The sequence below is a fragment of the Neophocaena asiaeorientalis genome, unplaced genomic scaffold, assembly GCF_003031525.2.
Source record: "Neophocaena asiaeorientalis asiaeorientalis breed wild unplaced genomic scaffold, Neophocaena_asiaeorientalis_V1.1 scaffold177, whole genome shotgun sequence".
NCBI classification, from domain to species: Eukaryota; Metazoa; Chordata; class Mammalia; order Artiodactyla; family Phocoenidae; genus Neophocaena; species Neophocaena asiaeorientalis.
The window spans coordinates 11075950-11101412 of record NW_020172779.1 but is presented as its reverse complement, the minus strand read 5'-3'; positions in this window follow the sequence as shown (position 1 = coordinate 11101412).

The following is a 25463-nucleotide window of genomic DNA, read 5'->3' as shown; positions in this document are numbered from 1 at the left end:
TTGCCTTCTCTCTTTGGTACATTCTGTTCCCTTTTTATGGAATTCTCTTTCCCTGGTGTGGCTTCCTGGTGAACCTCTACTCGTCTTTAAAGACCCTGCTTAAATGTTACCTCCTTTGGTTGCCTTCCCCGCGAGCTCCAGGTGGTATTAAGGATTCTCACTTCCGTGCTGCCATAGCTTGGACTTTGTCACTGACTTTGGGATAAAGCCCAAACTCCTCAGCCTGTCCTAGGAGGCCCAATACAAGGATCACCTCTTCATCTGCATTTCTAGCTACTTCCCTCCCACGATATACCCAGAGTCAACAGGTTCTATTCATGTTGATTAGGAGCTTGGGCTTTTGCCAGGAGAATGCCTTACTGTGAACTGGGGCTATTCCCAGAGGGGATTCCATGTGATCCTGTGCATGGTTATTCGGTACAAACACCCTTTCTTAGCCCTGTCATATGCTTCATGTTTTAAAACCTCTTGCCCCAGGTGGCTACTTAAGTTAAAATTAATTAAAATTAAATAAAATTAAAAATTGAGTTGCTCAGTTGCACCAGCCACATTTCAAGGGCTCGATAGTCCCACGTGGCTAGTGGCTCCTATACCATATTGGACAGCATAGATAAAGGACGCTCCCTTCATAGCAGAAAGTTCTTTGGGGCAGTACTGCTATAGACTTTGCAAATGCTTGGGAGAAAAAGTACCTTAGAATCTTGTTCCTCAAAATATTTTCGCAAGACTAGCAACAGCTGTATTATTAATACCTGGTTGCTTGTTAAAAATGCAGCATCTCAGACATATTAAGTCGGAGCTACTGAGTCAGAATCTGCATTACAACACGATTTCAGGTGACCTGCATGTACATGGAAGGTTGAGAACCACTGTCTTAAAGATCACCGATGGCAGTCACCTCACTTTGGATGTCCTCAAGGTTTCCAACTGCACCTTGAAGCCTGGGAAGCCTAAAAAACTGGATATCTGGGTCTCAGCCCTGGAGTTTTGATGTAATTTTTCTGGAAAGTGGTCTTGGTACTGGTAGCTTTAAAAACTCCCCAGGTGACTCTAAGGTGCAGCCAGGATTGATAACCACTGCTCTAGAAACAAGGCAGGAAGTCTCAGAGAAGGGAAGTGATGGATATAGATCTCTAGTTATGGGCTCACTTCTTTTCTGACTCCGAGATCAGTGCTCACTGTGCTATACTATCTAGCCTCATTCTCAACAGACGGAATTCTAGAGCAGCACTCTGGACGGATCAAGTCTTTTTGTTATTGTTGTTTTGATTTTTTCTCTTTCTCCTTTTAAAACAAGCATCCTGATATCCCTGAGTGAAGGTAACACAGACACTGCAGTATAATTGCTTGTTAATATCACACTGATGGCTGATGGATTCACCAGCTGCAGAGGTTTTTGCTTTTAAGGTCCAGTGCCTGGCGTACAGGTCTTGCAACACTCCTGATGGAGATCAATACTCTATCGTGGAAGCAGCCGCTGGCAAACACCACGGGGGCCTCACCTCCTGCCTTTAGGCATATCGGCTCTGCAAAGAACTCAGATCAGATCTGTGAGGGCTATAGGTGAGGGAGCCGCTAATGAGCCCATCAGAGCCCTATACCAGAACTCTGACAGGTCCGCGTACAGGGACACAGCTGTGCAGCCATTGCCCTGCACAGTAAGAGGGCCTGCAGACCTTCCCGTCATGTCCAGTCGGCCACATCTGCCACTGCGGTCAGCCTTAAACTAACCTACAAGAGGCAGCTGAGAGGCAAAAAGAAATAAAAGAGAAGTCACAGACACTGCCCATTCCCTCTGCCTACCTTCCTCTCTCTCTCTCTGATTTTATCTCATTCCAGGTGAAGTAGAATCGAGGGCAGAAGAGCAGAATATTGATAATGATATCAATTTAGAGAATTTTAAAAGTGCCAGAGAGTCTGCTGAGTGCTTTTATTCATTTTCTCATTTAATTCTCTCAACAGTGCCCTAAGTTGGGGCTTGATTTTACAGATGAGAAAGTTCAGGATCAGAGAGGTTATGTGATTTGTTCAAAGTCATATCAGGAAGTGGCAGAGCTGGGATTTGAACCAAGATCTGTCACTCAGCAATACCCATGCTCTTTAGAGCCATGCAGTTTGGTCTCCCAGAACATGTGTGTGAAGGCTCCCAGGGTTTCCATGTGGCAGAGGAAACTGCTGGGAGGCCAGCATTGTAATGACTATGTGTATTTCACTGTAACAATTCCTATTCGATTTTTTTAAAATTGGGTATCATTTATAAGCATACATTGCATCAATCTTAAGGATACCACTTGATGATTTTTTTTAAATAAATGTATACACCTGTGCAACTATAACTCAGTTCAAGGTATAGAACGTTCCTGTCATCCCAGAATCTTTTTCGCCAACAGTAACTAACATTATAATTTCTATAAACATAGTTTGCCTGGTCTTGAGCTTCATATAAATCAAATCATACGATATGTACTCTTTGTGTCTCGTTCCTTTTGCTTGATTTACTTTTGAGAGTCACCCATGTTGCAGAATGCATCAGAAGTTTGTCCACTTTTACTGCCGTATAGTATTCTATTGTGTGGATACATCAGAACTTGTTTTCCACTATTCTGTTGAGCATTTGGGTTGGTTCTGTATCAAATTGTAAATTCCTGTAGGGCAGGATAGATTTTATCTGATATCGTATTCAGTTCAACCCAAACTCTTCACTACTTCACTCCATCCTGTTGCTAGTGTGGTGTCTCTCACAGGGTCTAAAAAATATCTGTTGATGGATGGACTTGCTGAGTGAGAGTCTAGAGTCTATTTTTCAATATTTTTATTTTTAACTTATTTTTTTATTGAAGTATAATTGATTTACAATGTTCTGTTCGTTCCAGGTATACAGCTCAGTGATTCACCCCCACTTTCCGTTTTGGTAACCACAAGTTTGTTTTCTATGTCTGTGAGTCTCTTTCTGTTTTGTAAATAAGTTCATTTGCATCTTAATAAAGTATCTGAAACTAAAGCTTAAGAGCTTCCTATGAGTAGTTCCTCAGAGAGATTGTCTTAGTCTGTTTGGGCTGCTATAACAGAATACCAGGGACTAGGTGGCTTATACCCAACAGAAGTTTATTCCTCACAGTTCTGGAAGTAGGGAAGTCCAAGATCAAGGCGTGGGCAAATTGGGTGTCTGATGAGGACCCTCTTCCTGTTTCATAGATCGCTGTCTTCTCAGTGAGCCCTCACATGGCAAAAGGGGTAAGGAAGCTCTCTGGGGTCTCCTTTAAAGGGCACTAATCCCATCATGGGGACTCCATCCTCATGACTTAATCACATCTGAAAGGCTCCCACCTTCTAAAACCATCACACTGGGGATTAGGTTTCAACATATGAATTTTGAAGGGGGCACAAGCATTCAGTCTATAATAGAGATCTTCCTATTTTCAAATTGATTCCTCCCAAGGCAAGCTAAGAGGTGGAACTAGACCACTGGCATTCAAGGCAACGATGTCTAAGGACCTTAAGGGAGTCCAGGGACAAGTTTCTCATGGAGCTTTGTGAACTAGGTTGAGCAAAAGGATTTTTTTGTTTCCTCATCTGGAAGGTGAAGATACTGTAAACCATCTCTGCTCCAAACCACAAATGTTTGTAGGATAGTGAATGTAAAGCAAAATTATTTGTAAATCACAGTGGACCTTTGCCAGCCATTTGTATGATAGACCCAGTCCTCAAACCTGCCATCACAGCAGCACTTCTCAAAGCACTTTCTTTGACTTGCTCAGTAAATGTGCCTGCTGTCACATCAGCTGGGAACTGCTGCCTAGTAGATACAGCTCTCAAAGGATCCCAAAACCCACTAACCAGCAGTTAAAGAATGTGAGGCAATTGAGCTGTGTATCTTCCATTCACCTCTCTGGATGCCACCTCCACCCCTTCCACCATGAGTTATTCCCCAGGAGACCGACCTGAGCAGAATAAATCAACAGGTTTCTGTGTCTCCAGTGTCTAGAGGCTCAGACAGGGGTGAACACTAGCAGGAGATTGGAGAGAGGTAGAAAAGTGGAGTTGGTGTGATTAATCCTCAGGATCCATCCCTGCAGCCTCATCTTGACCAAAGCCCTCCACTCCTGTCTCCACCTAGCCCTCTTTGACTCCAGGTTTTAGTAAATATTCTATACTTGTGCCTCTTCCGACATTAGGGAGTTGTCTATAAATAACCCTAAGGTACTGCAATATTCCTTAGGGTTTCTTGATACCTTGCTCACATCTTTGTAAGCAGTATCTTTTTAAAACTAACTTCGAATTATTCTATTTTGAGTGTGCCCTCTGTTGTCTGCTGGGACCCCGATTGACGCATCAACATGGACAGATTTACAAAGCCCTGTGTTTCCCAAACATACTCGATGATAGCTTCCCTCTCTTTACTTTTCTTTGTTTATTACATAAGAGAACTCTGTTGAATTAGCAGGGAATTCTGGGGAATACGTTCTCTTTTTTGCTACTCAGATGTTTATCTTTCAACTTTGCGCATAAGCACAGACGTTTGTGGAATGCAGAAGGGAAATTCTTGATGGAGATAGCCATGCTGGCTTGACCTATCCAGTTCAGAACGAATATTTGAACTCATCTTAAGTTCAGAACTTTCAGATAAGGGTGGTTTCAAGAGGTGGGGATATCAAAGAGAATGTATTTTTCCCCTAGGGAAAGAAGGGAAACATTTTTCTTACAATTTCCTGTTCTTGTGTGGTTTCTTCATTCACTGTACATTGAATGTATACCAGCCTGAGTGCTGGGGTACAGAGATAAAAGTGCTCATTCATGTCTCTGAGGAATTTTTTAGTTATCTTGTGAGAAAGATGCAAACAAATTACTGCAATACAGTGAGACTGGCACTGTAATGGGTGGGCATGTATGATTCTCCAGAGTCCAGAGGAAATGGGGAGGAGGGGAATGAGTAGTATTTCTGGAGTGTCTATTGAGAAGCAAATACTGTGCTCCTTGCTTTATGGATGTTCTTGTTTCATCTTCACACCCCTCCTGGAGGGACAATATAATTTTCCTCCGATTCTCAGAGAGGTAAAGCAGTCTTCCCTGAATCACACAGCTAGGATTAAGAACTCTTATTAAAGTTGCACTTGTCTGGTTCAAAAGCTTTGGCTCTTATGGCCCAGCCTTGCCAGAGGGTCTGGGACTACAGCCATTCACATGGAGACTGTGTGCTGAAGGCTAAGGTGGGATTTGCCAGCTTGGGAGGGGTGACGGACATTCCAGGCAGAGCGGGTTCTGACTATGAGAAGTCAAAGAAGCCAGGAAGTATGGAATCTTCGGAAAATGACTTTCAAGTCTTTCTCTCTGGCTGGAGACTATAGTCCATTGGCGAGGGATATGGGGGGAGGGGAAAGAAGTTGGAAAGAAGAGGTGAGAGGAAGGACAAACCATGTAGGTGGTGTCTGTTTGCAAAGGGCTTTGCATCTGCCATGGCATCCTTCTTGTGCTAAGACTCCAGTCTTGGGATTTTGGTTTGTTTTGTGTTAGCAGTTATCTAACTATACATCCCTCCTAACATTTAACAAACTGAAGGATATCATGAATGCCTGGAGGCCAATGAGGCAAGAATTCAGTGCAATAGAAGGGAAAGCACCCAGATTTGGATTCACAGGATGTGGCCTTTTCCTTGACCCACCGTTTAGACCTGGGTGAACTTTGCACTGCTATTTAACCCCGTGGAGCTTCCGTTTCATCATTTGTGAAGTGGAAACAAGCTTCAGTCCTACTAATAGAACCAGGGTTTCAAATTGCATCATAGAGAGGAATCTGCCTTGTAAACTATAAAGTATTGGGGCAACGATCGTTTGCCAGCTTTCAGCATAGCAGTAGCTGATGGTATCAAAGGCAATGATTTTCTCCGTGGCTGGATATCTACCAGAAAAAGAATACAAATGGCATTTGTGTTTCATTGTTTTTTTTTTGCAACTGTTTTGTAAAAGCTCTCTTCTTCTTGGGCCACTATTAGACTGCCTTGTTCATCCTTTGAAAGAAGGCCAGCCCAGGAGGCGTCTTGGTCCTTGTGTGGCTGAGTCATTTGAGATGTAAGATGTAAACTTGCATGTGCCTCACCCTGTCATGTGAGGGACATGTGAGAATGCTCACCCTGACACACTGGCTCATGGATCAGGAGACTGAGGCTCAGAGATGAAGTATTGTAACTGAGTTCACATGGTGAGGATGTCCCAGAGCCAGATGCCAGCCCAGGTTTGCCAGGTTCATATGCCTATTCTTTTCACTACTTCGTGTTGCCTGCAGCAAAAGCTCCTCTGAGCAAATAGGTAAGGCTGTCAGTTAAGTTCGAGCCAGGGTTGAGGCAGAAGTATGCACAAGGGTGATGAGTGCTTTGTCGGAGACTTTGCTGTGGCTTTTACCAGCCAGCCACCGGAATAAAACCCACCCAGAGCTAGTTGATATCAGCCTGGGTCATAATGAGCCAACACCTTCCAGAGTGAGAAAGCCTCTCTTGTTGGCTTCAGTTGACATCAAGAGAACAAGTCAGGAATGAGGAACCAGGAAGCCACTGGGGGAAGACTTTGCCACCTGGACCATTTCCTGCAATATTATAGTCAAATAAGGCAAGCCCTGATAACGCTTACAGATGTGTGTGTGTGTGTGTGTGTGTGTGTGTGTGTGTGTACAGTTTTAAAGGAAGCCTATTCAAGCACATCAGACTCAAGACTTAAGCAAAAGATGCCTTCAGTTTTGATGAGATCATCTTTATGGACAGTGGCCACCTCTTCTGTTGGAGACATCTGCTAGTAGCACACCTGTCCAGCAGGAATGCTCTGTCAAGATGCATTAGTGTCATCTGGGAGGATGTTGCCCGTGGCTCCCTTCCCAGATTAGAAAGAGGGAAGCTGAACACCTCCAGGATATCTTGGGGAATGACATTTAAAAATCCACAGCTGTCCCAGCTGAGCCTGGAGCCTGAGAGCATTTGGAGTACACATTATTTATGTCAGCAATCTCTTTCAGTGCCACATCTGGGGATAAAGAATCAAACCCCGATAAATTTAATTAAGGCTCATCACGTAGATGAAATTGAGATGCTAGACTAGGCAATTTGTAATGGTTAGAAAATGCCCTTCTAAGTCCCATCAATGCATTGGCTTCTTGGCATCTCCCAGAAAATGCTCTCACCAGATACACCCCAGAGAGATGACACCTTTTAGAGGTTCAGGGACCATATAAAGGTTGGTGATGGATGTTTTCCTCAGAGGCGATTATGGCTCTTTAGTCTAATAGCTTCCCTATTCATACCATATTAAGGGCTTAATAAGAACTGAAAAGGCGCTGGTAGCTTTAAAAGCTGACAGATTCAAGGGCTCTGTAGAAAACATTATATCCCTGGGAAAATAGATGGCATAAAACCATAAACAAAACACAGCTCACCAGTGCATTGATAAAAGCCACACTGGCATTACAGCCTGCTGAGAAAGAAGGCTCACTCCTGGTAGGGACACTTGTATATTTTGGGGGTAGGTCGGAAACCAGGAGAGAGACAGAATGCCTTCTTGTTGGGACTTGTGGTAGAACCTATGTAGGGCATGCCAAACCCTTCCCTCATTAACTATTTGACTCTCCCTGCAGGCTCAAACATATTACCTGGGCAGTTGCGAAATGAGAGCAGTTGTGGGACAAAGAACACATTGTTAAACTGCAGAGTTGCACAGTTATTGCCTGGAGCACCAGGTTAAAGGAAACTGAGCTGGAGGATTGGCTGGCTCTGTCAGTATACACAGCTCAGTCTAAGGCCCTGATCCTGAGAAACTTGCTGGGTTCCTGCCCTTTGATTCAGAGAAAGCAGCTTTCCAGCTGGGGCAGACTCCCTCCCCCACAGAAAATAAAATAAAGTCAATAGCACATAAAAATTCTTTGTACTTTTTTCCATGCCTTTCATCTACTGAGCTCAAAGGACCATGAGGGTATTAACTCTGACTACACCCCTTGGTGGTAGGTGGAGAGTCTGCTTGTCCCTCTGTTTTATGGGTGGGGACCTGAGATATGGAGAGGTTAAACAGTTTGACCAGGGTCACACAATTGGCCAGGGGTGGAGTTGGGAAGAGAAATCAGGTTTTCTAATTCCTAGTCTAGTGCCCCCTGCAGGCTATATTGAGAGATGCAGTTAGTAAAAAAATAAAGGCAAAACCTGGAAATAGGATCACACATTAAGATCAGGGGAACAAAAAAAAAAAAAAAAGAAACCATTTTTGCCAATGTCCTCATTTTCCACATGAGGAGATGAGGTTTGGGAAGTTTATGTGATGTTCCAAGGTCCAACATTTGGTTAATTACAGAGCAGAGTTTAGAAGTTGGACTCTTAACCTCCAGTCTGAGGTGGCTTCCACTTCATTGTGCTGTAGTCTCTCTGTCTAGATCACCTTTGCAAACTTTAGAGTACCTAGCAATTTAATTGGTGTTCAAGAAATGTTTGATGGTGATTTGATAGTCTTATACTAGCTATCCCCTTCTCTATGCCGTTGTATTCATTTTTTAGCATTCAGTTCAAGACCTAGCCATCCAAGAAGCTCTACCTGATCACCTCCAAACAGCTCTACTCTCTACCCTTTGAATCCCACATGTGCCCTGTGCCCTGGGATCAGACTTAATTTCCTACCCTAGTTGTCCCTGTGCCTCCCCTTGATCTCCAACCTCCACAGGCTATGTTCCTGCAATTCTTTGTATCTAACTCTGCCATGTGAATCATTGGTCATGATTCATGATGCACTTGTCTCTCTTCCCCACCAGACCTTTTCTATGCACTGTATCATACAATCTTACAGCAATTTTGAGTTGCAGATTCACACTCCTTTTTAAGAAGTGAAGAAAGAGAGAGGTAGAATAATCTTACTGCTGGTGAGTCACTTAGAAGCCAAGTCTTCTACACTACAATTCCGTGCTCTTTCTACCTCACTGTGCTGCCTCTTTTGAGGGCACTAACCATGTTTTTTACATCTCTCCCTCTCCGTAGGGACTAGTATAATGATCACTAAGGACATTCTGATTGCTCTGAAAGGAAATGGATCAAAACACATCACCTGATACTACTGATAATGAACCACAATTTTTGTTACGTCTATACCTCTTACGCCCACACACGGGTGACTGTGTGTGTTCCATACATCTGCTAAGCTTCTCAGCTAGTCAAATGTATCTTTAAATCCCTGCTTTCATGGTAAACCATGGGAAATGTGTAGGACAGTGATTATAATGGGGGACATGGAGGTGAAAGTGTCTTAGTCAGTTGGGAAGATTTTTCCAACCATTCCTTCTCCCACAAATTATAATATGGCCTCCAAAGTCTTCTTTAGTTTAGAATCACTGGGAAGAGGTGTATTAGTTCAAGTAACACTAACTGCTTTAACAAATAGGTTCCATGCACATAAAGGCTCACACTTATCAGAGGTTTATTTAGTCCTCAACATAACAATTCTGGAAATGGGTAAACATGTTGTCAGGGTGGCTGTACCCCATGTAGTTACTGACGGACATTCTTAGCACTTGCTTCCACGGTTGCCATGATAATCCCCATCCTAGCCAGCCACAAGGAGAAAAGAGCTTGGAAAAGTATGTGTTGGAGATTGTTACAGGCTAGACCTGGAAGTCATGTTTCATTAGATTGAAAGTCACATGGCCACACCTTAACTGCAGGTGAGTCTGAGAAATGCAATTCAGCTGTGTGCCCAGGAACAGAGGAATAAATTTGCTCTGAGCTCAGATCACTGATACCAACTTGTTATAATGCCTGTGTTATGGGCACCTTTTTAATTCACTTGTTCATTCATTTACTCATAAACTTAACAACTATTAATTGAGAGTCAATTGTATATCTGGTATGAGAGTCACTAGACAGAGGCAAAAGCAGACAAAAGACCTGATTTGGGGGAGTTTACAGACCAATACAGAAAATAAGCATAATTCAAACAGTAATGAAATCAATGGACACGTACACTTCTGATAAGGGCTAATTTTGAAAGGAAGGCATATGGCGCTTAGGAGAGCTTATAACAGAGGCTCAGGGTTTAGCCTGTGTGGTCAGGGCTGACTTCCCTAAGACATGCTTTCTGAACTGAGAATAGGAGTTAACCAATCAGTTGAAGCATAAAAGTCAGGAAAGTAGCTTTCATTGCCAGTCCATAAAACTGTGTGTAATACATAAGGCAACTTCTATACTGGGTAGGTGGAGAGAGATGCTGCAAACATGTGGTTTAATCCAGTCATGCAACTACCGAGCCTTGAATGAAACCAGTTGCCTATCTTTAGTCAGCTGGCGGCTTTTGCAGTGACCAGTGGTGAAGCCCTCCAGGTATGGACAATTGGCTTGAGTCCGGAGTGGGTGAACAATCTCCCTGACACTCTGCCTAAGCATATGCTGCCAAAGACCCCTTTGGGTTTAGTTTCTGCTCAATCTCCAGGGATAACGCTTGGCTAGGTGTGGTCATGAGTCTTGGGTGTGCTAAGAGTTAATTAAATATACATCACTGCCTGGCTTCAGGCTGTTCTGCCCCCAAATTAATATCAAGAGTCTTTAGTTTGCTCTTCTTATGCACATGTTTTTTCCATGATTATGGCACTTTGGTTGTGTCAATATTCACTGAACTGTACTACATGTCAGGACCATACCCTACAATAACAGGGTACAGGAAGTCTGGCACAATAAGAGGGAAACATAAGCCTGAGAAAAAGAGAGAGAAGAACAAAGTCATTTATTTGTAAGATAATGAGCAGGTTGGACATTTTTCTCTTTGGAAGCTCCTGGTTTCCCAGGGCTAACACCCCACAGAGAGCAGAGACCCAGGTACTGTTTGAAATGAGGTGCCATCCCACCATGACTATAACTTGATATATATAATGTGAAGGTGTGTCCTGCCAAGATATTAATGAGGTATAGCATTATTTCTCTCCCTGTTGCTTAAATGGAAATGTGGTGTCCAATGAGATTCCTGGGGGTTTGAAATTTAGGCTAGAGAAGAATTACCCTCACAAGCTATTTTCTGATACAAGTTCTGTGGTGGGAATGACAAAGCTTACTTAAAATGTGTACTTGTCAGGCTACCTTTTCTACAGTCAGATTTAGTTTAAACCAGTGAAATATTAATAACTAATTTCACTCCTCTGGATCTCAGTCTCTCCATCCAGGAACTAGGATGCTTGTAGGTGAGACTTTAGAAGTCTGTAGACCCAAAGCTGATGAAGAGGGCCTTTCTAGCTGTTGAGTGTGGGGTAGATGTATTAGAAGGTACTGGTCAGGCGGGCTGAGGGACAGGTGTACTTTTGGCTTCTGCATCCCCAGATTTTAGTTGTCCCCCCTCCTTGGTGGGGTCACTAGGCATTTCCTCCTCAGAAGCTTCTTCCTAAATGAGTCCTGAAATCAGAGTGCCCCGATCCCATTTCACTCATATGAAATTTGTTTAAACTCACTCTAAACAAAGCAATAGTATCTGTGAAAAGACAGGTTTGACAGGCTAGAAGTTTAGCAGGAACATGTTTAAATGTAATTATTTGCATTGAAAGTATTCATCCGTACACTGTGGACAACTGCCTCCCATAGCCTGTGGCCATTCCTGGGGAAACACACGGTGTTAACGGCATTGGCAATAAGGTTTCTTCAACAAAGTGTAAGTGATTTCTTTTCATAGCGGTAAATATACTCCAGTGAAACGTTTGGCAATGGAAGTATTTCCATGCTCTTAATTCACTTCTTTCTTCTCTCCTCCTTCCCTTTTTTATTTCCTCCCTACATCCCTTCCTTCCCTCCCTCCTTCCCTCCCTCCCTTCCTCTCTCTCTCTCTCTTTTTTTTTTTCCTGGCCTTTCTTCCTTTCTTCACTGACTTCCTAATAGCTGCCAAGGACTCTGACAGGGGCAGGAGCTCCTTCCAAGTGCCAGCATACTACTGCATTTATTACAACCATAGATTTTAAGATTATTTTCCTGTCTGCATCTTGAGGGCAGGGACAGTGAGAGGCATGGTATCCTCAGCGGCTGCCGCAGTGCCTGCCACAGGGCAGGACTTCAGTAAGGCTGGGCTGCATGTGTGGACACTGTCCTGGGCATCGTGGCACCCTGGAATTAATTGGGGAAATGGACACTAAACTAGACCCGGTAAATTCCGGTATCAGGGCACGCACATGTGAGACAAATGGGACAGGGGTCAACTTTGCCTGGGTGAGGAGTGGTCAATGGTGGCTTCATGAGGGAGACTTGAGCTCTATCTTGAAGAAGGAATAGACAAAAGAGAAGGGCATTCAGGGCAGTGGAATAGCAGGGAAACCTCAACAGGAAGGATGAATTCAAGGGCTATGAAAACCTTGATATCATAGAATAGATATGGGGCTGAATAGAAAATAGCAACAGCAGCAACCACCTTAGCTATAGCTAGCACGACTGTGTAGCAGTTACTGTTCCAAACACTGTATGTATTACCTTCCTTAATTCTCACAACCACCTTGGATCCATTTTATGAAGGAAGAATAGAATCAACACCTGGTTGCTCAGGTACAGCATCAAAGTCCGTGACTGAAGACAGGTACCCTAGTTTCAGAGTCTATGTAAGGATGACATTATATTGGCTGAGACAGTAAAAGGCTGGAGAGGTTAAAAAGGTGGTGTGTGCTAGGAATTAAACGTGTCACGGTGCAACCTCAGGTACTGGGGTAGAGGGTAGTGGTCGTAGTAAAATTTTGTCACGAGAGAGACCTCTTAAATGTGTTTGTGTAGGTAGTCACTGACCTTGCCCAATGCCCAGAACAGCTTGGAATGGGAAAGTGGCTTTTTTGGGAGATGTGGAGGTAGGTGTCAATCAACAAACATTCAAATGTACCTCCTATGTGTGTCAGGCAATGAGTTAAGGATACAGAAAATAATTTATTGCTCTCCTGTCCTTGAGGCTGTTAGGACCTCCCTTTATAAGAGAAACAGATAAGCCAACAATGATTCCCTAACATGATATAAGTTATTGTCAATCTGTGTACAAATGGTGGGTAGGTGGGCGAGGAGAGAGCTCTCTGGGACGTGTTTGTGTGTGTGCACGTGTCTAGGTTTCTCTTACGCAGGCTTCACAGAGGAGACCCCATGGAAACCTGATCTTGAAGGATGGATGAGAATTTGATGGAGGAGGGATGCAGGATTTCCAGGCAAAGAGAACATCATGAGAGAAAGCAGAGCTGTGCAGGGGCAGGGAGTATTTGGGAACATGAAGCTTAGCATGGCTGTGTATACAGCATGATGGCTGGTGGAGAGTAGGTGCTTCCTGTTTTTAAATGAATCAGTGAAAAGATAAATGAATGGTATCAGTGGTAGGGGAGGTAAAAGTTTGTGAAGGGTCCTAGTATGCATGTCCAGGGAGGATGGTTTTTATCTTGTGGGCAATGGGGAGAGCCCATTGTACTTTTTGAACAAGGATAAAATATAATCAGATTTATGGATCAGAAAACACTAGAAACATATTCTTGCAACTGTATGGAGGGTGCACGAGAAGTTATTACTTTTGCAATTGTCCAGGCAAGAGAGGCAGTGAGGCTTAAGAGCGGGGGTGGGGAAGATGTGAGAGATACCTGTAAGGAAGAAGTCAAAGGAGAGGCATAAATACAGAGAATAAAGGAAATCACAAGTAGTGTTTGACCTCATTAGGCAGTGGTTTGTAAAGTATGACCCAGAGCACTTAACATTTGACCCTGTGTCTTACATATGTACCCACGGGAAGCAAAAATTTAGAACCTTTCCATGTGTCACCACTTATCTGTTAAACAGGAAACCTTAACTGTATACTGAATTTTAGAAAAGGAGCAAAGTCAGGATTTAGAAAATACCAAGAGATCGTGTGTGTTTAAAGTTAAAATACTTAGGAAATACATTTTGGCAGAAGTAGATGGACGAGGAGTCTAGGGAAATAAAACTCTTTTTACCAGAACTTACTCAGGGCTGGAGTTTATTCATAGGAAGTGAAATTCATATGAATAGAAACAGGGACCTCTCACTCACAGGTTTTACTCTATCCAACTTGCCTGGCTTTGGGCAATGGGTGGGAAAGGGCTAATCCTGGGGGCGGGGGTGTGTATGGGATCAGAGGTATCACCATCTATCAACCATGGTCCATTGATCTTATATTTTTACTATATCCAGGATTTCTTCTTTTCAAATTGGCAGCTACAAGCAGCAGAAGGAAATTGGAGTCTCTGTGATTTTTGCTTCACTGGTTTAAGCTTTGACTTTATTTATGCCTTTAATTTTCTATTTAGCGAATAATTGTTGCCTTACATTCTGTTTCACGAAACGTCCTGGAATTGAAATTAGATTCTGCCCTTGGCTGTGCATCTCTGATTCTTGACAGCGCCCATGATATCGGGCTTCGAGCTGAGCCCTTTCCAGAGCAGGTCAAACTTCCAGGCGTGGAGTTTTTCACATTTCCCCCTTTGCTGCTGCAATGCTTTTTTGGAAGAGTCTCAAATTGCTCACTGCCTCTTCCGTCATTGTTCTTTTAACACCTGGGCTAAGTCAACTGCAAGGGAGGCCATATTGCAGGGGAAATAAGTCAACCGCAAGGGAGGCCATATTGCAGGGGAAATAATCTGAGTGCGGGGTTAGCAACCTTGTTCTGTCAGTTGGGAGCAAGATGATGTTGAGAAATTATTTAACCATCATGGCCCCAGTAAAATGGGACTAAAAATCCACTTCCTTGAAAGATACTTATGATGGCTCAAAACACAGAAAGGGTTTAACGTGGTGCCTAGTACATAGTGAACACTAAATGTTGGCTATTTTCAATTTTATAATTACAAGGGCTTCAGACAAGAGAGAGAGCCCTGGGAGCTAGGGGTGGGTGGAGTGGGTGTTTTCACTAAAGAGGAAGAGAAATTTAACTTATGTCTCGAAGGATGAGAAGACTTCACCTGGCAGAGCTGACTCCTCGGCTGGGACTGACACCTTCAAGCCTCCTCCTGGACTGAGGGCTCAAGGCACCGTGTGCTCAGAGGCACCAGGTGTAGGTCTGTCCTCTCCTGGGAAATGATTTCCACTGTCAACTGCTGTGATGTTCAGCATGCTGGGTGCTCCGGGTGAGGCTTGAGAGGGCTGGGCTGCAGTTCTGTCCCATCTCCACCACTTCTTTCTTCTCCCAACACACATCTTCTCCCAGTAGGTTGCCCCATCTTCTCTCAGTGGGTTCAAACACTAAACTCTTGGACTTTAAAATATGGGTATGAGTTATTTAGTTTGTTTGTGCCATAACTTCAAGTTGCTGAATTAGAGCTGCCTAAAGGATTCTCTTTCCTTGTTTCCTCTTTTTCTCTCTCCCTCACTTCCTCTTTTCCTTCTTCCGTCTCATCCTTCTTGGGATAGTGAACTTTAGAATACAATGAGCCACACTGGCTTTGAATTCCAACTCTGCCCCTTAAGCAAGTTTAAATTCCAGCTCTGCCACAGAAGCATGTGTCATGTTTTCAAACATCAGTTTCCTCTTCTGGAAAATAAGACAAATAATTATACTTGCATCATAGAAATCTCAGGGAGATTAAATGCACTGATGTATGTCAGGGCATCCATCAGCATTTCTGGCCTTAAAGAAAAGCTCAGTAAATGTCTCCTTTAGTTATTACTCAAAAGGCATTTGTTTGTTGAAAAAAATATGCATGTGTGTGTGTGTGTGTGTGTGTGTGTGTGTGTACACACATATATAAATGATATAAATATATATAAATGTAATTAGGAAGGTATAGGAGAAGAGTTGTAGGTGTTAAGACCATTGAAATCCTCAAGCAACAAGCTCTAGCGAAGAGAACCTCATGTGTTTGTTAACTCTGTACCTTCCCTGTGGAATGCCATATTGACACTGCTTCTTTTAAAAATACTACTGATGCTCTGCGGCCACAATCACCCTGAAGCATTGCCTGAATCTCCCCGTCTGCTCCTCTTTTCCACCGCAGAGGTCCTCACAGCGTCTACAACGAGAGAGACCTAACACAGATTTCCCCAGCTGCATGTACTTAGACAGAAATAAGTAGGTGTCAAATTCTACAAGGCTTTGTTCGGTCCCCTCGGTTAGAAGGCCGAGATCAGAGCATTGTCTTCAAATTCTCCAGCATTCACTAGTAGAACTCAATCAAAGCTATCCAAGCCTGTACAATGCCTATGGTGGTCCAGTTGGAAGTACAACCAGTGAAACCTTTTAGCCACATGAACGGTGAGGTCAAACCAAAATCACACTAAAATCATAAAATGGATAACTAATAAGAACCTGGTGTATAAAAAAATAAATTAAATAAAATTCAAAAACAAAATCACCATTGGAGAATGATCCACATTTTGTATGAATTAATTTAATAATAAGAAATAAGATACATTCCATAAATAGGAATGGCCTTGTCTGTCTTACTCACTGCTGTAGCCTTTCTGGACAGCACAGCCTATGACACTCAAGGCTGTCATTAAGTACTAGTGAATCAATGAATTAACCAATGGGTGGCTGTAGGAAAAGGAACTGGCCTAACAAGAACTTCTAAACTTTATTGAATGTTATTTGTGTGCCAGAAACTTTAATGTACTTTAATTTATTTAATCCAAACAACAAGACATTATGGTAGCCTCTATTTTTATTTCCATTTTTGAAATGAGGAAACTAAAGCTTAGAAAAGTTAAATCCCAAGGCCAAGACCATACAACCAGGTCTAATGCTTTTCATGATCATGACACGTGGTCTTAAATGCCTTTTTTTGGCTTTCACCAAATAGTAATAGAAAAAACATTCAACTTTGACATTTTAATTTAGCATAAAACTCATTAAATAATCCAGTGTTTCCACAATCAGGTAGAACATGGCTTCATATCCCATAGGGCTATACCTCAGTTTATTCATTCATAAGGTAGAAATGATGACGCCTGCCTCTTCTCTGGGAGATTATGAGATTTAATGAGGGCAATGGTTATTATGCTTTGAAGTTAGAAAGTGCTTATTAATATCAGGGATCATGATTATGTTTCCCAATAAGATATCCTTGTCTTTAAAGCCAGTTGCCTGGGATGAGCCCCAAGGTTCCCCAGAGGGAATGGTAAAGGGAACATACACGTTGGATGCCTAATTCAGCCCATATGGTTTTGCAGTGATTCCATAAGTGAGGAGGAGAGGAAATAATCCCATCTTTTTAACTTTCAAGTGTGGGAACATTAGAGTTTGCTCCTTAATGATCATAACATTCAGGAATGTTGGCACCTTTTCTTCCTGACTTCACGTTACGAAACCCAGGGAGTGTTGAGTAACAGGATGTACGTTCATGCCATTTTCAGTTTCTTTGGGGGTTCGTTTTGGGAAACCTTCCTTCAAGCAAGGGCTTCAGTGGGTAGACACAGAACAGCCCTTTAACCTCAGGGGTGTTGTCTCCAATGTGGTGTAAAGGTCCTGAAGTGTGGAGTAAGAGTTGGATTCTGTTCCTGATCAGTTAGGAGCCATTGTTTGCAAATATGTTCCCCGATGGAAAAGGATCAGATCCCGGACGGTAGGGAATATTATGTTCATATTGCAAAATCTTGGTACGATCTGGTCTTGGGGCTGATGGGAATTTGATAAAGAATTCTTCTTGGCTGGAAGTGTCATCACTGGGCTCAGCGTGTTACCGTATCCCATCCTACCCCACCCCACCCCCATTCAGGCTGCAAGGCAAGATTTAGAGAAATCCCTTTGGCTCTGTTGGAGTTGCCGCAAGGATGTGAGAAGACCACAGGACTCTGGTCAGAAAACTGATTTTGCCTCCCTAATATGTTACTTTGGGCAGGTTGTGTTTTCTCATCAGAAAGTGGGGACCGTAATACTTGATTCTCTTTATCACCCAGGGTTTTGTGATTATTAAATCAATCTATCTCTACCTCTAGCTATTACTCTATCTATTGATCTACAGTAGATAGACAGATAGATTGATAAAAATATAGGAACATATGGAAATGGGAGGTGGTCTAGCATGGTAACCACGACAGAGATTCTAATTCTGCATGGCCCTGGGAAAGTTACTTAACTTTTGTCTTAGTTGCTTCCTCTGGAAAAGAGAGATTAAAAATGACAATACCCACCTCAGAGTGTTATGAAAATTAAATGAGAGGATTTATGTTGAAGCACTTAGCCCCAAACCTGGCACATGGCAAGCTCTTAACAAATATTAGCTATGGTCAACAGCCTCAGTGTTAAGAGAATGATTAGAAAATTATAAAATGTTATACACATGCAGAAAATATGACTATCTTTTAAATTTGCTCTTTATTTTGGCAAAAAGCAATCCTGAGGCTTACAGATTGTCCTTTGGAAAAATGAATTATTCACCAGGTTATTGGCCTCAGCACATTTCTTCCTCAGCAGGAACAAGAGAAGTGCAAAATCTGCTGGCTGCAGCTGTGGCCCACTTACAGGGGTGCGCTTGAGGAAATTCAGCACAGTGAGAACCTGGCTGTGACTCTTTCTTGTGAGGTCAATGTCTTTTGCAGAATAGGATCAATGTTGAAAAGATGCCTGGAAAGTGAACCTCTGCAAATTGAAAGCTATCTTCTTATTAAGTTTCCATATAAATGTACAAATACCTTCATCCAGAAATTGGGACATATAATCACACTGGGAAACTTAGCAGATATTTCCAGTCACTTCTTCAATAGAGAAATTATAAGTATGTGCTCATAAGATGACCCATAATTGCAAAAGAGCTAGGTTTTCCTTTCAAGGTGGTATCTTGAAACCTGAGAGAGATAATTTACACTGAAAGAACAGCAGAGTCACCTGTGGATCTTTAAAAAAAAATGTAAGTGTCCAGTCTTACCCCTCATGCTTCTGATTCCTAGGTCTGGGTGAAGCTCAAGATTTTTATTTTCTGGTTTGTTTTAGCTCCACATAGAATTTTTATGTGCAACGAGTGAGAACGACTGGAAGGAAGATTGTAGCATCCTGACTTTACAAATACCTTCATCCAGAAATTGGGACATATAATCACACTGGGAAACTTAGCAGATATTTCCAGTCACTTCTTCAATAGAGAAATTATAAGTATGTGCTCATAAGATGACCCATAATTGCAAAAGAGCTAGGTTTTCCTTTCAAGGTGGTATCTTGAAACCTGAGAGAGATAATTTACACTGAAAGAACAGCAGAGTCACCTGTGGATCTTTAAAAAAAAATGTAAGTGTCCAGTCTTACCCCTCATGCTTCTGATTCCTAGGTCTGGGTGAAGCTCAAGATTTTTATTTTCTGGTTTGTTTTAGCTCCACATAGAATTTTTATGTGCGAGTGAGAACGACTGGAAGGAAGATTGTAGCATCCTGACCAGAGCCCAATCTCTAATTTAATAATTCAACTCTTATTCCTCTGCCTTGATTTATACCCACAGTTGGTTGTTCAGATCCTGTTTTCTAGCTCGTATTTTAGGACGGACTTTTTCTTCCTGTATAAACCTATCTGAGCTAATGAGAAGGAGATGTGGTGGGCAAAAAGGAACAGGTGACAGGTACATAGAGATGGAAAACACAGAGAACCTTAGTTAGAATGCACAGAAGAGTTTAAAGAAACTGAAACAAGATTGTATTTTTGGAACAAAGAAGAGGTGAGGATTTCTGAAGACAGAGATTTTAGACAATGACTATGTAGCCACTGAGTTATAAAGGCTTGACTTTTGAAAGATCTCCTTTTACTCATTCAAGATCGGTAAAATCTAATCCACTTAAAACACATAGATGCACATACTCAAAGTAGTTTCCATAAAGAGTAGGGAAGGATCTGTATCCAGTAAATGTGATCTCCCTGGAGAACCAAGCGATCTGCCTGTTTACAGGTGTGGTAGACAGTATCAAAGATGGCTGCCGTCAGCGCTGCTCCTCGCTTCCAGAGGTGGAGCCTTAAATCGAGGCTGACGTTAGCGATTGCTTAACAAATGGAATGTGGCAGAAATGATTTTCTGGGACTTTCAAGCCCAGGTCAGAAAAAGCCTTAAATCTTCTGCCTGAATCTCTTAGAACAGTCACTCCTGGGATGCCTCAGAACCCAGCTGCCATGCTGGGAGAAACCCAAGTGACATGGAGATGACAAGTGTAAGTGCGTGCCCTGGCTGACAGTCCCAGCTGAACTCTCAGCCGACAGTCAGTATTAACCACCAGCAAGATGAGTGAGCCGTCTTGGATGCTCCTTTCTAACCTAGCCCTTGGATGACTGCAGCCACCCTAACATCCTAGGCAATACCAGGTAAACCAGAAGGGTCACCCAATCAACTACCTGAAGATGAGAGATAATCAACTAAGTTTTGGGCTGTTTTGTCATATTGCAATAGATAACTTAAAAAAGAGAGAAAAAGAACATGATTGCCACTCTATATTTGCCAGTAATGGGGAGATATTAAATTGGTTGATTTTATATATTTATCTATCTGTTCATCCATGCATCCATTCATTCACCCATTCTTCCACCCACAATTCCGTCCATCCAACTAACCATCCGACACTTACTGAACATCTACTGTGAAAAGAACAGTGGGAGACAAGAGTTTATTTTTTCATTCAACAAGTATTTAATTAGGATTTACTATAAGAACTTCCCTGGTAGCACCATGGTTAAAAGTCCACCTGCCAATGCAGGGGACACAGGTTCGAGCCCTGGTCTGGGAAGATCCCACATGCCGCAGAGCAACTAAGCCCCTGCGCCACAACTTCTGAGCCCATGTGCTGCAACTACTGAAGCCCATGTGCCTAGAGCCCATGCTCCGCAACAAGAGAAGCCACCGCAATAAGAAGCCCGCACACCACAACAAAGAGTAGCCCCCGCTCGCCACAACTAGAGAAAGCCCACTTGCGCAGCAATGAAGACCCAACGCAGCCAAAAATAAAAATAAATAAATAAATTTATAAAAAAAAGAATTTACTATTGCTAGATATTGATCAAGGAGTTGTAGACAGATGAGAAAATGAGTGAATATTGAAATAAAAGAAATCAGAGTGATGTGGTACCTGCTCATACTCCAGTGGGGGAAGATGGAAAATAAAGAGGTACCTAGATAGCCACATGGTGTAACTTAGAAGAGTACTATAAAGGAAATAAAACAGCATTATAGAATAAAGATTTTCTGAGGTACCAAATTACTGTGACTGTTGTATGTGTAGGTAGAGGAGTTCCTTAAGAAAGTGGCATTTGAATAGAGACTTGAATGGCAAGGAGACAGCTGTATGAAGAACTGGGGTGAGGGGAGCAGTTTCTCATGAGAGAAAACTGAGCAAAGGCTCTAAAAGGGGAACAAGATTGGTATGGAGGAGGGACGGCGAAAAGACCAGTGTGGCTGGAACATCTGAACAAGAGAGAGAATAGGAGAAGAGAGGATGGAGAAGTAGGAAGAAGCAGGATCATGTGGGCTATAATGGGGATTTTGAATGTAATTTAGAATATACTGGGAAGCTCTTGCAGGATTTTAAGCAGCGGAAGAGTATGATCTGAATGTAGATGACTCTCGCTGCGATGTAGAGGATGAACTGCAGGGGAAGTGAGGAAGCCATTAGGATGCTCTTCCAGTGGTCCAGGTGAGGACTGGCGGTAACATGAGATAGGTTGGTAGCAGTGGGGGTGGTGAGAGAAGGTCCTATTCAGAATGTGTTTCGGAAGCAGAATCAACAGAAGTTGCTGATGGTCTGGATGTGAAGTGTTAGGAAAAGCAAAGAAGAAAGGGTAATTCCTATAACTACAGTCTTAGCAACTGAGAGAATAGTGGTATCATTAAATGAGATGGGGTAGACTGGAGAGAAATCAGTGTGTAGTGGGGGCGGGTAAGTTCTCTTTCGACCCTGGTAAGTTCAAAAATCTCAGGCATGCTAAGGAAGGCACCGAATAGGCAGATGGAGACAAGCCTGAATAAAGAGGAGAGTTCTGAACTAGAGTAGTCAGCATCTAGATTTTACATAAAGTCATAGTTGTGTTTAACTGAGAGAATAGTGGTATCATTAAATGAGATGGGGTAGACTGGAGAGAAATCAGTGTGTAGTGGGGGCGGGTAGGTTCTCTTTCGACCCTGGTAAGTTCAAAAATCTCAGGCATGCTAAGGAAGGCACCTAATAGGCAGATGGAGACACAAGCCTGAATAAAGAGGGAGAGTTCTGAACTAGAGTAGTCAGCATCGAGATTTTACATAAAGTCATAGTTGTGTCTCCCCAGCGAGAGTGTAGAGTGAGAAGCTAGCCAGGCACATTACTATATTTGAAAGTTGTGAACAAATGGAGGACCCAGCAAAGGAGATTCAAAAGGAGTAGCCAAGCAGGTAAGAGCAAACCCAGCAGAATATGTCGTGACAGAGCCAGGTGAAGAAGAAGTTTAGGAAGGGAGTTGTGTGCAATGAAGTGTCAAATGATGCTTAGAAGTTAGTCACATGAAGACAGGGAATACCCATTGGATTGGGCAAGATGGAAGATGCTGGTGAGCTTGACAAGAAGTTAGTCACATGAAGACAGGGAATACCCATTGGATTGGGCAAGATGGAAGATGCTGGTGAGCTTGACAAGAGTAGCTTCAGTGGGGTGGTGGAGACAAAATCCTGATCAAACAAGGTTAAAGAGAGAAGGGGAGATGAAGAATTGGAGACAGCAGAGTTTACCCTTTTAATAAGTTTGTCTAAAAAGGAAAAAAAATGGGGCAGTTGTTGGAGGGGGACATGGGGTTAAGGGAGGTCCATATTTTGTTAAGATGGAAGAAATTTTAGTATATTTATATGTTAATTGGAATAATCCAAGAAGAGGGAGAAATCCTTGATATAAGAGGCAGGTGAGATCATTTGAAATGGAGGGCATGGGGTCTACAGCATAAGTCATGAGGCTGGCTTAGGTAGGAGCAGGAATGATTTATATATGTTAATAGGTAGGAAGGCAATGTACACAGGAACAGAAACAAGCAAGCTTATGTTTTGTTGATGAGAAGAATTAGTTATTCTTATCTGATCTAATCTGCAGGTACTCAAGGCTTTGTAGGGGAGTTCAAATGAGTTGCCAGGGAGATAAATGGTATGAAGGGGCTACAGATGAAATGATATGGAAATCAGAAGAAAGGACAGATGTTGCTTCCAAGAGGGGACTAAGAAAATAGATTTGTAATTTCTCAAGTTTAAAAAATTTCACTTCGATTCAAAGTTCTTTATATTGAGCATATCTGCAGTAGTAGTTACTGATTTCTTTCCTCCGCCTTCCCCACATAGATACATACACATGTGCAAACCTTACTACAGTCACACCCAAATTGCCTTTCTGCTCCAAAGGTGGGCACCTGACCCTGCCTGGGCCAATTATAATACCCCATACTCTGGGCCTTTGAGATTGAACCAGGAAAGGGCATATGACCTAAGGCAGGCCAATCAGCATCTTTCACTGTGGTCATTTCAAATAGAACTGAGGCAGGGATCTGTTTCTCTCTCTTTACCCAAGAATGCAATTCTTAGTCAGCCTCTGGCTGTGCTCTCTACATCATGGAGGAAGCCCATCTTAGTGGAAGTGAATGAGGTCAGCACATTGATAGAAGCAGAAATGAGACATGAAACCAAAGTCCTGTTATAATTTTGGTGCTGCCAGAAACCCATCATATGGTTGAAGCCCATCTTCTTACCTTCTATGTTTTATAGGAGCCAATTACTTCCTGTCTTTTTACTGAAACTAATTCAAGTTGAGTCTCTGTTGTTTGAAACTTAAAAAATCTCAACTAACAACCTATCCCCTAGCACGTGTAGGGACAGTCACCCCTCCTGTTCCTGTGACAGTCATTACCCCTCTTCTGGCTTTCTTTCCCATGAGCCTTTACCCATTCCCAGTGTTGTTATCAACACAATGAAATGCCCTGTTCAACTTCAACTTGTTAAAGAGAGTTGGAACATGGAGAAAAGGTAATTCCCGTCCCTGATCTCATATTTGGGTGTGAATTTCAACATGCCTCTTAGATTTTAAGGACTTTTTGCTTTTACAACCTCTCCCTGGCTCTAGTACATGAGCCAGTAGCTATATGTACAGAAGAAATAAACTCTCTGGGTAGCGCTTACTCCCGGTCTTCTTTCTATGGAAGTTTCCTTTCATTAGACATACTGAGATAGGAGCCTCTGCAGAGAATGCTTTGAAACTGTGACGGTCACTATTCTTCCTGAGGTACCTATTGGGATAACCCACTCTGACCTTTCTTTTAGGCTCTCTTTTGGCTGCTCGTAGCATCTGACATTTGGGTTTGGATTAGGAAATTCTGTCTGAAAGCCACCACTCACGAGGAGGCTGTGGTTTAGAGAAAACAATGACCCCAACATTCAACCTCGGGCAAGTGTCAGAGGGATAAGTGACAGCTCGCATGCTTGATTCTCTCCTTATGTTCAGTTCTGGAAGGGGACCTTGGGAGCCAGCAGTGCAAACTGGTCTGGGAAAGCAGACATTCCTTAACTTGGTCTAAGTGTGTGTGGGTTTGTTCCTCTAGGACAGGGGTTGGCGTGGGTTCTACAGTCACGCCCAGGGTCCTTTCAGAGGAGCTCCAAGAAACTAACCTCCCTGGGACACAGGGAGGTACTGGACAGCTCGTCTCCTTGGTTCTGATATTAAGCTCTCATTTCTCTGTAGCCTAACATATACAAGAAAGAAGTTCCTCTTCTTCCCAATCCAATCCTTGTGGTTGGAAAAGTCAGAGTAACTTTTTGATAAAACAGGAAAGTCTGTGCCCCTTTTTGAAGGGGAGTGTGGCTAGAATGTGTGAAGAGTTGCTAGCTGTTCAAGGGTCACCACAGAGCAGCCCAGATATAAGCCTCAGAATCATCTTCTAAAATTCAGTCAACGGATCCTGGTCTCCTTTTGTCTGAATCTAACCTGGTCCAATTCTGATCTCTTGCCACTGTCTGTTCTATTTTGTACATCCATGAAAATCTGTATTTTTGTATCGTTCTTAATATGTTGGGCTGTTTTCCAGCACGGTGTGCATTTGTTTTGGAACTCAGTTCCTGATTCTCCTCCTGTCCAGTCTCCCATAAACTTTATAGGGCCAACTTCTGGTCACCTTTCATCATGCTACTAATGCTTCACCTCCACCCAGAATGCCTCCTTTGCTGCCTCAGCCTGGGTGACATGCTCTCTCTAGGTTCCCATGTAACCTCACCCTGACTTATTATGATCATCTACGTATGGGGTTGTCTCCTGGTGTTTCAGTTTAGGCTTGATGAGGACAAAGTAAGGAAAAATGGATTTGCTCTGGACTGTGTATGTCCCATGTGCCTGGACACAGGCAAGGTTCTGATGTCAGTCATTGAGTGAATATTTTTCTGGGGACTCAGCATCCGCTTACATCCCTGTGATGGAAAGCCGAGATTCCCGTTCCCATTGCCGGTCGTCCTGGGAGTAGGTGGCTCCGGAAGTGAGTGTTGCTCTGGACTTGGAGGAAAGCATCTCCCTTGTGTGAGACTTGGGTGCAAGTAGGGGACACAGTTTGGACAAATTT